Source organism: Sapajus apella, unplaced genomic scaffold (genome assembly GCF_009761245.1).
Source record: "Sapajus apella isolate SASKATOON/1434 unplaced genomic scaffold, GSC_monkey_1.0 scaffold24, whole genome shotgun sequence".
NCBI classification, from domain to species: domain Eukaryota; kingdom Metazoa; phylum Chordata; class Mammalia; order Primates; family Cebidae; genus Sapajus; species Sapajus apella.
Genome location: NW_022436964.1, coordinates 7,398,427 through 7,413,530, shown reverse-complemented (window position 1 = coordinate 7,413,530; position 15,104 = coordinate 7,398,427). Strand labels below are relative to the sequence as shown.

The following is a 15,104-nucleotide window of genomic DNA, read 5'->3' as shown; positions in this document are numbered from 1 at the left end:
AGAAAAGAATTAAAAGTATTTTGTTATTACAAGGTACTTGTGCTACCCATGAAGCAGTATAGTATTCTTTGAATGTGGACCTGGATTAGTTGTAAAAGTATGCTGCAAACTCTAGGACAGCAACTAAAGTTAAAAGTATAGTTAAAAAAAGTATAACAGATATGCTAAAAAAGGAAAGAAAATGAAACTATATAAAATGGTCAATTAAAACCACTAGAGGTAGAAAAAGAACAGAAGACAAAAATAGGAATAAAGAAAAAGGGGAAACTAGAAAACTACAACAAACATGGTAGATGTTATTGCAACATATTAGTATGACATAAACATATTTTAAATGTCAATGGTCTACATACACCAATTAAGAGACAGAGATGGCCAGAATGGATCAAAAAACAAGACCCACATACATTGTCTATAATAAACCCACTTTAACATAAAGATATAAATAGAATAAAAAACAAATGAAGGAATATATATGACACTAATACTAATGAAAAGACAAGCAGCAATACACAAGTAGCTATATTAATTTCAGAAAGAGCAGGTTTCAAGGTAAGCAAAGTTATTAGGCCTTATATAACAATAAAGGGGTCAATTCTCCAAAAAATTATAACAATCCTTAATGTGTATGTGCCTAACAAAAGAGCATCATAATATGTGAGGGAAAAACTGATATAACATCAAGGAGAAACAGATAAATCCACTATTACAGTTAGAAACTGCAACATCCATCTATCAGAAATGGACAGATCCAGCAGGCAGAAAATCAGTAAGAACATAGCTGAATTCAACAATGCCATTAATCAATTGGATATAATGGGCAGCTGTTGATTACTTTATCCAACAACAGCAGAATGTACATCCTTCTCAAGCTCACAGGTAACAATCACCAAGACAGACCACATTATGGGCCATAAAACATACCTTAACAAATTTAAAAGAATGGAAATCACACGATATCTGTTTTCATACCACAATGAAATTAAACTAGAAAACAGTAACCAAAAGATAGCTGGGAAATTCCCAAATACATGGAGATTAAACAATACACTTCTACATAATACATGGGTAGTCAAAGAAGTTAAAAAGCATTTTGAACTAAACGAAAAATTAAAATACAACTTAACACAATGTGAGTCCATGCTTTGAGAGAAATTTATAGTATTAAATGCAAATATTAGAAAAGAAGAAAGATCTAAAATCATTAACTAAATTTCCACCTCAGGAAACTAAAAATAGAAGAGCAAAATAAATCCAAAGCTTGCAGAAGAAAATAAGTAATAAAATTTAGAGCAGAAATCTATGAAATTGAAAACAGGAAGTCAACAGAGGAAAATCAATGAAACCAAAGCTGATTCTCTGAAAAGATCAATAAAACCAACACGCCTCTAGCCAGGTTAACTAAGGAAAAAAAAAAGAGAGAAGAGAGAAGGCACAAATTACTAGTATTAGAAATGAATGAGTGATCACTACAGATCACATGGACAGTAAAAGGATAATCAAGGAAAACTCTATGCCCAAAATTTGGCAACCTAGATACAACAGACCAATTCTTTGAAACACACTTTGCCAAAGCTCCTATATAATAAAAGAGATGATCTGAATAGGCCTATATTCAGTAACTGACATGCAATCAACAATTAATAACCTTCCCGAACAGTAAAGAGCAGGCCCAGATGGGGTCACTGATCTTTTTCTTTAAAACAAATTTTTTAAATTAGCCCATAATAATTGTACATGGTGTGTACACAGTGATATATGGGTACATGGTGATATAGCAATATATATAATGCATAATGATCAGATGACAGTAATCAGCATATCCATCATCTCAAGCGTTTATCATTTTTTTTTGTGTTGGGAACATTCAATATCCTCCTTCTAGGTATTTCAAAATATACAACATTTCATTGGAAAGTACAATCATCCCATAGTGCTATAGGACATTAGAACTTATTCCACTTATCTACCCGTAATTTTGTATCATTTAACAAATCTCTCCCTATCTCTCCCTCCCCATATTCTTCTCAGCCTTTAGTATCCTCTGTTCCACTTTTTACTTCCATGAGATCTACAATTTTTTTTAAGCTTTCACATATAAGCATATGCAGTGTTTAACTTTCTGTTCCTGGCTTATTCCACTTAATGTAATATCCTCCAATTCTATCCATGTTGCTGCAAATAACAGGATTTCATTATTTTTTTTTATGGCTGGATAGTACTGTGCAGTGTGTATATATTCTACATTTTCTTCATTCATCTGTTGATAGGCACCTAGGTTGATACATTGGCTATTGTGAACAGTGCTGCAATCAATATGGGGGTGTAGATCTCTCTGATATAATGGCTTCTCTTTCCTTTGGATAAATGCCCCACAGTGAAATTGCTGGACTATACGGTGGTTCGATTTGTAGTTTTTTGAGGAACCTCCATATTATTTTCCACAGCAGCTGTATTAGTTTACGGTCTCACCAAGAGTTCCTTTTTTTCCACATCCTCATCAACATCTGCTATTTTTTGTCTTTTTGATAATGGCCTTCCTAACCTGGGTGAAATGATACTTCATTGCGGTTTTAATTTGCATTTGCTAGATAATTAGTAATGTTGAGTATTTTTTTCACATATTTGCTGACTATTTGTGTGTCTTCCTTTGAGAAATATCTCTTCGGATCATTTACTCATTTATTAATTGGATTTTTTTAAATTTTTGCTGTTAAGATGTTTGAATTCCTTGTATATTCTAGATATATATTAACCCCTGTTGGATGAATGCTTTACAGATATTTTCTCCCATTCAGTAGGTTCTTTTTACTCTGTTGTTTCCATCGCTGTGCAGAAACTTTTTAGCTTGATATAATCTCATTTATTTTTGCTTTTGTTGCCTGTGCTTTTGAAGTCTCTTTTTTTACATTCAGAATTTGTATTTTAAAACAAAGAATCAGAGTAACATTAATAATAGAAAATCCATATGGAAATACTCACAATCTGCCCAGTGAGAAATGGGAAAACAACTTCCCTGCCTTACTGTCAACCTACTGTTTGAGGAGCCAGAAGTAGACAAGAAGTTGGAAGGTCACCTTTTCCAGCAAAACTCCATTCCATAGCTACGCGCATTTTTATTCAAAGGCTCTATGACCAGAGGGAACAGTGAGAACCAAGAACCAAAATACTGTTATTGGCAAGGGTTTGGCTAAAGGGTCTGAGATGTGTAAGCACCAAAAAGGAAAAGGGAGATTGAGCAACATAAGAAAAAGGGGCTGTAGGAACAAGCACAGAGCAAACAAGTAAACAAGAACCTACTTCGACCCAGAGCAAAATGACAGTGCACAGTACACACACATTCATCCCCTCAAGTGTGGGCTACACTGCACAGTGACTCAACTATCTCAAACATGGTCTATCGGAAGGATTCAAGTCCCCTAAGGGCACTTGGCATAAGACCACAGTGACTTGGTAACAGACATACACAAGCATGCTGTGACCCTAAAGCAACAACACATTTTAGATAATAATGGTTCAGAAAAAATCCTCTCCCAGAGCTGAGGTTACAAATTCAAAGTTAGCTATAAATATTCTTTGGGGAATTCCTTGAAAGGTATGAGTTAAAACAGCAAATCAACAACTAAAATCTCCTAAAGAACAAAAAGGAGAAATAATGAATTTCTACCAAGAACCAATTATTTTAGGTTTTTCATTTGGATGGCTCTCCCACCAGATAGGTGGTGGGATTACTTCAAAGGTAATGAGTCTATTACAAGGAAGAGTTGTTTGGTCCGGTGAGGGGAACAGGCTTTCTAGAAATAACTTTCTCTTCCCTCAACTCCATCCAAAATTAGAACCTATCAATCACCATTAACTACAATGCCCATATTAGTTAATAATCCTAGATTTCAAGTACTACATGTAAACTATTATCTTGAAGAAAAAAGTTCCAAAGGAAATCAGTAGCTTTATTATATAGGCATATGGCTTTTATGAGAAATTAAACTTATGAGTTTCCATCTGAAGGACAGAAATTGTTCAGAGGTAACGTGCAGACCTCAGGCACCTCATCATTTACCCTCCAATAATGAACCACATCTCTCCCTAAATGCTTCTTATTGCACTTTAACCTCTCCAGCATCCAATCTTTTACTCTTTAGCCTCTCTTTAAGCACCTCCTTCTAATCTCAATTTCCTTCTGTTTTTTTATTTGGCAAAATTACACTTAAAAAAATAAAAATTTCCACCATGGCACATGTATACCTATGTAACACATGTGGACATTCTGCACATGTATGCCAGAACTCAAAAATATATATATATATATGTAATTAAACCATAAGATATAAATAAAACTCAAGTTATTTGCTGTGTGGAGCTGTATGGAAGTGAGGAAGGTGCTCTTACATAAACTCCCTCTGCCTTCCACATTCATATGTGTATCTGCTTCCTGATAAGTCTGAGGTTGGGGGAACTGCACTTTACTTTTCCTCAGCTATATCCCCTAGTGCAGAAATATTAGAACCCAAGGGAGTAAAAGCTGGCAAAGTTGTCATATGCCAAGAGGCCAATCCCTCCTGAAATGAAGGTAGGTTCACTTGGTCTCTCCTAAGCAGAAGAGAATGTCCAGGAAATAAAATATTTTAAAAGCCATTGAAAATCCAACAAACCCCAGCCTTGGGGTGCTCAAGGAGTGCATGGGGTAAGAAATGAATCAAGAATCAGCATTCAGAAGCAGTCCTGGGCTCATCCTGATGAGGTTTCTCTGTCATTCAGAGACAGGTGGCTTTCCCATGATGCGAGGGAGGTGGAAGGAGGCATGAGTGAGACATTGGTGGTGGTCTCCTTAGCAGGCTGGAGGCTGTCAAGACAGCATGGTACTGGTGAAATAACAACAAATAGATGAGTGGAACAGAAATAAAAGAGTGCCCGAAAACAGACCCACAGAATTGTAGTCAACTGATCTTTGACAAAGGTACAAAGAGATAAAAAAATCTTTTTATCAAATGGCTCTGGAACAACTGAACAACCACATCCTGCCTTCCCACTGCTCGGTCCTCACTGCTTAGGAAAACAAGGATCCTGTTCTTCTAACCTAGGGCTGAGAGGCAGGATACGAGCATTTCTAGTTTGCTTCCTGTATAACTGCATTGTTTTAGCACAGAGCATTTCTGACTTTAAAAAAGAATTATTTTTGAGCTGGGTGTGGTGGCTCATGGCTGTAGTCCCAGCTCCTAGCTACTTGGAGGCTGAGGTGAGAGGATGACTGGAGCCCAGGAGTTTAAGGACAACATGGGCAACACAGCAAGACCCTGTCTCTTAAAAAAAAAAATTCTTGATGACAAAGGAATGATCAGAAATATATAAAAATTTCAAACCAGCAACACACATAATAATGAAGTCTTAAAATAGAGAAGCATGGAATTAGAAGAAATACACAAGTTTACAATTACAGTGGGATACTTGAAAATAAGTTAGTCATTGAGGACAAAACAAATGCACATTTTGTTTTTCAGAGGGCTTTATCTTTTTTTCTGCAAAAAAGTGAGAGGATGGTTTTTCTTTTCTTTTTTTTCCTGACAGAGATCCATTTTGGTATACTTTTATGAACCAACCAAGCTACACAAAATACTTTTATGATGCAATACTTTTATATTTGATATATATCACACAGTGTATACAATTTATACTTTGCATATATTTTTATTTTATTCTATTTAGGATTAATGTATATCTTAAAATAAAAGTTTAATATATTTCAATTGTCCCCAAAGTTCCCAAATTATATAACTGGGTAATTCCTACCCAAGTGATTTCAGTATTGACAAAAAATTTTTGTCAGTGGCTACGTTTAATTATATTTTATATTATATATTAATATAATAATAATATATATAATATTTTTTCAGTGTATTCAGAATTGACAGAATTTATAAAACATGAAATGATACAGATAATTCAAAAACAAAAAATTTGTTACAATAAAATATAAATGTTGTACACTGTAACTGAAGGGAAAGGTTCCTTAAGGGGGACATGATAAAAGACAAACTTTAAAAGACTGATAAATTCAATGTAGTGAAAGTCATCAAAGAGCAGAAGTTATTTGCAAACAGTAAACTTACAAAGGATGTGCATCACTAATTTATAAAGAATTCCTCTATATTAATAATAAAAAGGGCAGAATAATAAGAAAAACTAACATAGAATTAAATAAAGACTTCAAAAAGATTTCCATGGCAAAGTACTCAAACTGATTTTAATTAGGGAAAGACAAATTCATACCACAATGATATGCTATTATACACCCAACTGAATGTCTGAAATTTAAAAGCTGATCTACGTTGTCTAAGGTATGGATCAACAAGAACACACACACTGTTGGTGGGAGTACCAATTCTTCCAATGTTTAAACTGTTTGGCAGTGTCGTTGGGCTGAATAGTGACTCTCAGAAAGGTATGTTTATGTCCTAACCCTAGAACTTGTGAATGCAATCTTATTTGTCAAGAGGGTCTTCGCAACAAGGATCTTGAGATGAAATCATCTTGGATTATGTTGGTGGGCCTTAAATCCCAACCACACTTGTAGGACAAGTCTTTAGAAGACACAGGAGAGGAGAAGATGGATACAGAGGAGAAGGCCAGGTGAAGACAGAGTCAGAGATAAGAGTTATGCAGCCACAGGAATGCCAACAGTCACCAGAAGCTGGAAGAGAAAAAGAAGAGATTCTTCCCTGGAGCCTTAGGAGGAATTTTAGCCCTGCCAACACCTTGATTTCAGACTTCTAACCTCCATAATGAGAAGAATAAGTTTCTGTTGTTACCCACTTAGTTCGTGGTGCTTTGTTTAAAGAGCCCTAGAAAGCTAATACAGGCAATATCTACCATAGTTGAACATATGTATTCCCTGTGAACCATCACAGGGAGCTGCTGATAATATCTATTTCTTGTGACTACATGGGTGTGTTCACTTTGCGACAATTCATCAAGCTGAATACTTATAATCTATATACTTTTCTATACATGTATATGCCAATAAAAACATTATTAAAAACAGTAAAAAATAACCATCAGTATGACAGTTACTGTGAGTTAACTGATCATGCAGACAGGAAATTAAATTTAAATAACTCAGTTTGTTATAACAGACATAATACAGAATTTTGCACCCCAAAATGTGAAATCACTATCTGAAGTACCTATGAAGTACTTATTTGATGAGCTGATCTTAAAATTCAAATAAAAGGGTAAAGGACCAAGAATAACCAAGAAAGCTCCAAAAAACAATGTAGACAGATAGATTTTATCTACTCAATATTAAGATTATTGTAACTATTGATTTAATAACTTTTATATTGGTATAGAATTGGTAAGCAGATCAACCAAATAGCCCAGAGAAAGACCTGTGCATATAATAAAATTTGATACATGTCACATGTATCATTATTATCAATGGGAAGGAACAAAATTAGAAGACTTAACAAATTAAAAAATGTATCTGCTTAAAAGCCTCAAAGAACTAAAAGGTAGTGAAGAATTACCAGGCCAAGGTTTGGGAAAGAAAAATAGGTCTAGAGAAGTGAGCGCAGTATTTGGAGTCAATTTTCCCATGAAGGTATTTACTGTTTCTGGAAGCAGCAGCTGAGAGGCTGAAGGGATGGGACTCCAGTGAAGCATCTTTGCATTGCACTATAGTTATTCACCAGGAAGACATGCCTGAGTAAACAAGCATAGGCAGGGATGACAGCTCAGCTACCTAGTCACCAGAAGGCTAAAATGGAACAGACATAAGATGTGAAGTGAGAGGAACTTTCAGACATTGCTAAGAAGGTAAATTGTTCATTCATTTTGGAGAATATTTTGGTTTTATCCATTAAATCTAAAGATATGCTTACTCTATGAGCTTGTACTACTACTACTAGGTACACATCCACCAGAAATGTACAACCATGTACACCGAGAGACACATCGGTGAGTATTCACATCAGCATTATTTGTAATAGCCCCAAACTGGAAACACACCCAGAAAGTCCATAAATAGTAAAATGGGTAAATTGTGGTATTTTCATGCAACAGAATACTACATAACAGTATAAATGAGTGAATTATATAGAATGCATACACCTTACAGACATAATATTGAGCAAAAGAATCCAGACACAAAAGAAAACATACTCTTTGCTATCCTTTACATAAAAGTTTAAAATAACATACTGTCTTTACAAGATTCAAAAAATACACTACTTGTTTCTCTTTGTATAAAAGTTAAATTAAAACTAAACTATGGTATTTAGGGAAGCAAAATGTGTTAAAATTGAAAAGAATGGGGAGGAGGGAAAAACTAAAAAGAAAAGAAAAATAATTACCTGGGTGAGTAGTAGCTACCTGGCAGGAGAGGGCATTTGCAGGCATCAATGGTCTTGGCAAAGTCCTATTTCTTGAAAGCGCTGTTAAACAGATGTCTGCTTTTGTGATAAAGCACTGCTGTATATTTTGTGTGTACTCTTCTTTATGTGTGTGTATTTCACAATTATAAAGGTAAAAAAAAGTGAAGAAAAGATGGACGCGCTTACCACTCAATAAATGGTATTGACACAACTGATAAAAGAATAGCACGAAAATATTAAACCCTTACTTCCTATCATGCATAAAATCAATTATACATATTTAGGAAGCCTATGACAAGCAAAACCTTATAACTTCAACTAGAAAGTAAGCGATTCTATCTTTATATTCTTAGGGAAGAAAAAGAATTCTTGAAGAAAATACAAAAATATAACCAATAAAAGAAATGAGTGAGTTGATCACATTAAATTAAAACCTTTCTACTGGCTGGGCACAGTGGCTCACACTTGTTATCTCAGCACTATGGAAGGCTGAGGTGGGTGGATGACCTGAGGTCAGGTGTTCAAGACCAGCCTGGCCAACATAGTGACACCCCATCTCTATTAAAAATACAAAAGTTAGCCGGGCAGGTTGGCGTACTCCTGTAATCCCAGCTACTCGGGAGGCTGAAGCAGGAGAATCACTTGAATTCAGGAGGCGGAGTTTGCAGAGCCAAGATAACATAATTGCAGTTCAGCCTGGGGGACAAGACCAAAACTCCATCTAAAACAAACAAACAGACCCCAAAATCCTTCCGTAAAATAAAGCAAAAATGTGACAGATAATAATTTCCATATATGTAACAGTATTTCCAGAATAAGTTTAAATTGTGCATATATCAAAAACAAAAAGACAACTCCATTAGGAGTTAGGGTAAGGGGGAGACAACCAAGCAAGACTAGAAAGAGGTCATGTGTGTTACAAACAACTCAACTGGCTAAGGAGTATGTGAAACACAGCAGGGCATATTAACGTAACAGAGTGGATATGGTGGTTTAAATAAATGAAACAGAGTCATGACTAGCAACAGGAAAAAAAACCTCAACAACGTTAAGTGAAAAAAAAAAAAACAAATTGCAAAATGAATCCATTTTAATAAAATGTATAATAATGCATAATATTTAGAATCCAATATTGCTCAGTAGCACATACACATGCAGTAAGAGGGAAAAACTATGCCTAGGAATGATAAATGCCAACTTGAGACCAATGGCTTCTGGGGAGGGAGAGAAATGAATCAGGGAGGGCTACACATGGTCTTTAATTGTATCTGTATCATTTTACTTGTGTGAAAATGAAGACTGGAAACAGGTAGGTCAAAATTTTAAGTTCTCTATAGTTATATAGTCTCTTCTCTCACTGAAACAGTTTATAGAAATAGAAGTAAACAAAACCCACTTTCCGAGCTATTCTAAGTTTTATTCTTGTATCAAGCTCTGTATTTAGACCACACAGTATTAACTCTTCAGACGCTTTCATGTTATGGCACCGTCACTGAGGGAAGCTAAAGAACCAGCCTTTATGAATTCTAACATTTGGTTCCCTTGAGGGATATTATTGTGAATCTGATTTACTTCCTTCCATGGCATCTCCTTTTTAAGCTGCAGGAGAAGTCATTTGGGGCTCAATACCTGAAGAAACTAATCTGAGCATCTATTTGTTTTTTATGTTAGGGACACAGTGAATCTTGTAACAGGCCATGATTATCTCCTTCCATTGGCTGCTAAGAGATGCTTGATTAAATCTGTGGCCTGCCACTAGGAAAAGTACACAAGTGTGTGATTCATATTTTAATTCTTAATCTCACCATCCAATCTTAGTACTGTCCTTTCATACAGATTTTTCATGTGATTTCTTTTATCCTACTGTGTATGGAATATATGGTTATACATACAGTAACATATAGCCATACAAATAAATTTTGACACATTTTATATTAAAACTTATAACTTCAGTTCATCAAATGATACCATGAGAAGAATAAATAGCAAGCTACAAAGTGGAAGAAGATATTTGTAATACATATACAAAAGACTCACATCCAAAGAAAATAAGGAACTCCTATAAATAAGAAAAAGATAACCCAAAGGAAAAATGGACAAAGTTGGTAAATGGTAGAGCTAAAACTCTCAATTTGAAGTATTTTATATTTTACCTTTTTAAAAAAGTATCATTTGAATTATTATTTCTAATGCTATTACCTGGTGACAGTGAAAATCACTGTTTACACCTTAGCCTTAGTAGAAAATCTTCCAAACTCTTTTCTTTTTTGCAGAGGGGCGAATAATTGTCCATATAATAATTTTATATTTGTAATTAGCTGTCATTACAAATCTTGCATTATATTAAATATACTATTCCACAATCGGCCATTTCACGTAACATAATTCATCTTTTAAAAAAAGCTACTGCATAGATTATACTGTATAAATTCAATGTAAATTCTTTAAAGCCTTTTCAATTTACATGCATACAAACAGTGTTCACATGTATTTGCCTCCCTCTACCCTGACCAGCACTAAGTCCAGGTCTCTGGGGCAAACTCATAACTGGGTAATCAGAAAACTTCCTTCTAGTGTAAGAGAAGCAACGAGAACAAAGAAATGAAGACAGAATACAATAATGAGGAAAGAGAAAAGCCAAAGAATGAAAGGTGAGAGAAGGGGTTTAAAAAAGGAACAAGTGGCTGAAAATGAAGAAAGTAATGAGGAAACAGGAAAGAGGTTAAACATAAAAATGCTGGGTGTCTTTCAGGAATATCCTTATTAATCAGGTCATGAAACTGAGCCAAGTGTACCAAAGGCATAATTTGTTTAAGATTCGATAAAGGCAGGCTTGATTCAAGTAAATTAATGATCAGAGACCAGGTATCTTCACCTAAGCTTTTACTTTTAACTACTTATATATGTTCTTTAGGTCTTTCCTTTGGAGTTCGAGTTTTTTCTCCACATTTTTAAGTCAGGTTTCCCCCTAAAGCTGAATGTTATCTGAAGAAAATTCCCAAAAGCTCACTCAACAATTTTTAGAGCAGAACAAAGTGCATGTTTCACACTTTTAAAGAAAGTGGTCAAACTTTGATAGCAGCTGAATAACTTCAAAATGGCTTCATTTTAAAGCCTACTAGAAGAGATGCATCCAAAGGAAATGCATATTTTAGACTAATTGTTTTAATATAGTTCAAAATCAAACGAGTAATACAGGAACTCTAAATTACTGGTAAAGGATCTCTGGGTGGTCTACTACTACCTAGCAGTATAAGAAGAGCTTAGAGGTAGAGGAGAGTTATTTCAACTCCTTCATGAAAGGGCAGGATTTTCATTATACTTTCACCCTCTTTGTTGCCTTACAGTTGCTCTTGCTTTTTCTCTGAGGTTGTCTCTGTAGAAGATACCGTGAGGGAAGGGAAAAAAAGCTGGTCTGGAAGGGCAGGGGACCTGGCCTGGAGTGACCTTGGCGCAGGCCTTCATGTCTCCATTCCTGTAACCTCATCATTATGACGCACACTAGCAAACCTGATCTATCCCTCCGTGGGGAGGTCAGCTGGTAGATTCAGATGAGTAATAGCTTCAGTGAGTTTTGGGTTTAAAGTGCTAAGGTATTATAAATGTCTACACTCTTTCTTTTACTTTATCAATTGAGCAACTGCCAAAATCAGGTTTGAAGGATGAATAAATGTTTAGAACCAAGGTCAGGGAATCCACCTTGATCAAAAAGAGAGCCTAGGGTAGGGAGAACTATCTTGACATTTTAATAAAATAACATAATTCCTCATAACCATTTCAAGATGATTGATAAATTGAAAGCTCACATTCAGAAAGGACGTGAAGGAGAAAAAGGTCTCAGTCTTTGAGATTCTATAAGGGGCTTAACCTGTAAGACAGTCATTGGGACAAAGGCTGAGAAAACATCTTTGTAGTAGTGCTCAGATATTCATGAAACAGAAAACCAGAAAAATAAAGACTAAAAGGCAGTGTTTGGATACACATTGATAAACTAAAATATGATATGTGCATGTCTTATTGTGTGCTCTGGGCTTTCAGGAGCACTGAAATAATGTACCCATGAAAGGATTACAGCAGAATAGTGGACTCCATGCTGGTGTGTTATCACGGGGAAAATAAAACAGCAAGGGGAATACACAAATCAACACTACTCTACCACCTGGGTATTCTAGCCACTATTTGATAACATATTTCCTTCTTTGAAGGAAAAAAGAAATTCATTCCCCAAACAACAGAAAGGCTGAGAATCCAGGCAGACAAAAACAGACCTACATAAAACTGTGAAGATTAATATATAAGGTTTTAAAAATATTAAAAAGCAAAAGCGATCATCTAAAATGCTTCCCTTAGCTGCTTTTGTCTGTGGTCTGCAATGCATTTTCCACAGTTTTCTGTGATAAAAAGAAAAGCTGTCAGAATCCATTCCTAGGTTTTTCTCACAAATATATATATACCAAGGGAGGGAGGCACAACAAAGTCTGCTTTGGATTAAAGTTATGAACATCAGATTTCTAAAGCAAGAACAAAATGTTTCTGGAGCTTACTTCAGTTCCGTCTACCCAAATCCAAAAAAGCTGGGAAAACTAGAATTCTGTGGCACAGAATTTTCTTAATGATTAAGGAAGCTGAGAGGCAATGACATAAGTACAACTGGGAAAAAAAAAAAAGATAATGTGACTACATCCCAACATTAAAAAATATTTTTGCCAGTACTTTCTAATTACTAACGGTGATAGCTGTGGCTAATATGGATGAAGGAATTAATGAATAGCACTTTTCTCACGATCCCATACTATTATCAGGCTTGACTAGAGGTCTCAGAAAGTAACAACATATAAGCTGACTCTCATCTTACAGAATTACAACCTAGACTTTCAAAAGATTCATAAGTAATTAGGAAGTCCCAACGAAAAAAATGATAGCTTTATTGTTTTAATTTGCAATTATTTAAAAGTAGCATAAGGCATCACCATAGGAATCAAAGGAACTGGGACGATATTTTTAGACGTTCTAAGTACCTGTATATTGAACGTCCAGTTACTGTGGGAATTTAAATTATGACACATGATAATCAAAACACCACCATTTTATTCTAACATAATATACTTTTATATAAAAATCTAATCACTGTTAGCTGTATCTGGTTGAAAAGTGGAATAAATGGTCTGTAATGTTCAGATAACTGAAGAACCGGATTCAATTATGTTGAATTGAATTAGATGATGAGTTGCCAAAGGAATCCACTTTCTTTTCTATTTTGATAATTTTAAAGTGGTAAACTGGTATTCAATCATGACATATATTTCTTTATATATAATGAATTTATCTTGTGTAAAATGTGTATTAATAAACACTTCTCTTCCTCTAGCTATTAAGTACGCATCAGAAATAAAGTCACATATGCTTCTTATATCTCTTGTGTAACTGATAAATGCAAATTTTATTTTACTGGATGGCAAATTAAAGAAGAAAAATGACAACCTACATAACAAAGGCTTATCTTTCCCCATATGGCTTATTCTGACCAAAAGATTATCTCATTTATAAGGTCTTTTAGGGCAGAGTTGGTTTTCTTACCCGTTTTTGTGACTTTTTAGATACTCTGGTATCCAGCATATAGTAGGGAAGCCCTCAAAATATTATGTGTCTTGATACAACATTCAAAAAAATCAGAAGTGTTATAATAGATCTGTTCCCAAAATTTTTAGTACGTTTAAAATACTACATCCAGGGATAATCTAACAACAAATAAGCACAGAGATGAAGATATACAGATAGAGATATCATAGCTAAAATTCTGATATTAACTGCCTTATATGTTGGTAACTTACTGTCATATATTTTGGCATGCTTTTAGGCACTTTGCTTTATAGTTACTGGGGCAAACTGACTGATAAACAAGCCTCATTCTTAATCAGAAGTTCTTCGGTTGACTCCAAAGCCAATACACTTGCAACTCAGGAATGATTCTGAAACACATGAACAGGTAACTCTCGGTTCTATATGAGATATTGATTCATGGAAACTTTATCAATCCTATACACAAAAGAAATACTATAGAGGCTTGGATATGTATTTTAATGGAGATATTAATACTGGCAGAAAAATACTTAAAAGAACAAGTCAGGAATTCTTGTGTACCTAAAAAATGTACTGTATTAAAAACATAACATGCTAGATCCTATTTTAGTCAGCAAATGGGGATATCTCACTTCCTTCTCTTTTTTTCTGCCCTATTATTAGGATATTTAATATTTATTATTAACTTATCACACTGCAATCTCTGCCTCTAACAGGATATCAATGGCATCTTCTCTATTCCCCCAACATACACATACACATGCACACAACTCCAGCTCAGCAGCACGGATTTCTATGTCCCTCAATTATTTTCCATAATCAGTTCAGACTTGTCAGGTCTTTACCATCCTCAAAATCCACATTTATACCTGTTAACTTTCCCTGTGTAACAGGAAGGAGATAATAATACTCAATCCGTTCTCCAGACAGGCATATTAAGGACACTTCTTCAATTGCTCACTGCTTAGTAGAGACAAAATTATGCAACAGACTAGAGAATTCTATAAGAGCAGAAAGGCCACATCACGAAGACATTTCATGGCTCACAATGAACTGATTTAGAGCCCAGCTGCAAAGTCATTCACATTTGCCAAGAGAGGTTTTGAGTACTCTTTGGGACCCACCCATCACACAAACAATGATTTAAACAAAATG

The 15,104-nt window shown here is 34.9% G+C and overlaps 1 protein-coding gene across 1 annotated transcript in view; it reads right to left on the bottom strand.

The window, feature by feature from the left end:
* GNAQ (G protein subunit alpha q) overlaps positions 1-15,104 on the bottom strand; it is a 323,586-nt gene that overhangs the window by 74,862 nt on the left and 233,620 nt on the right. The window lies entirely within an intron of this gene.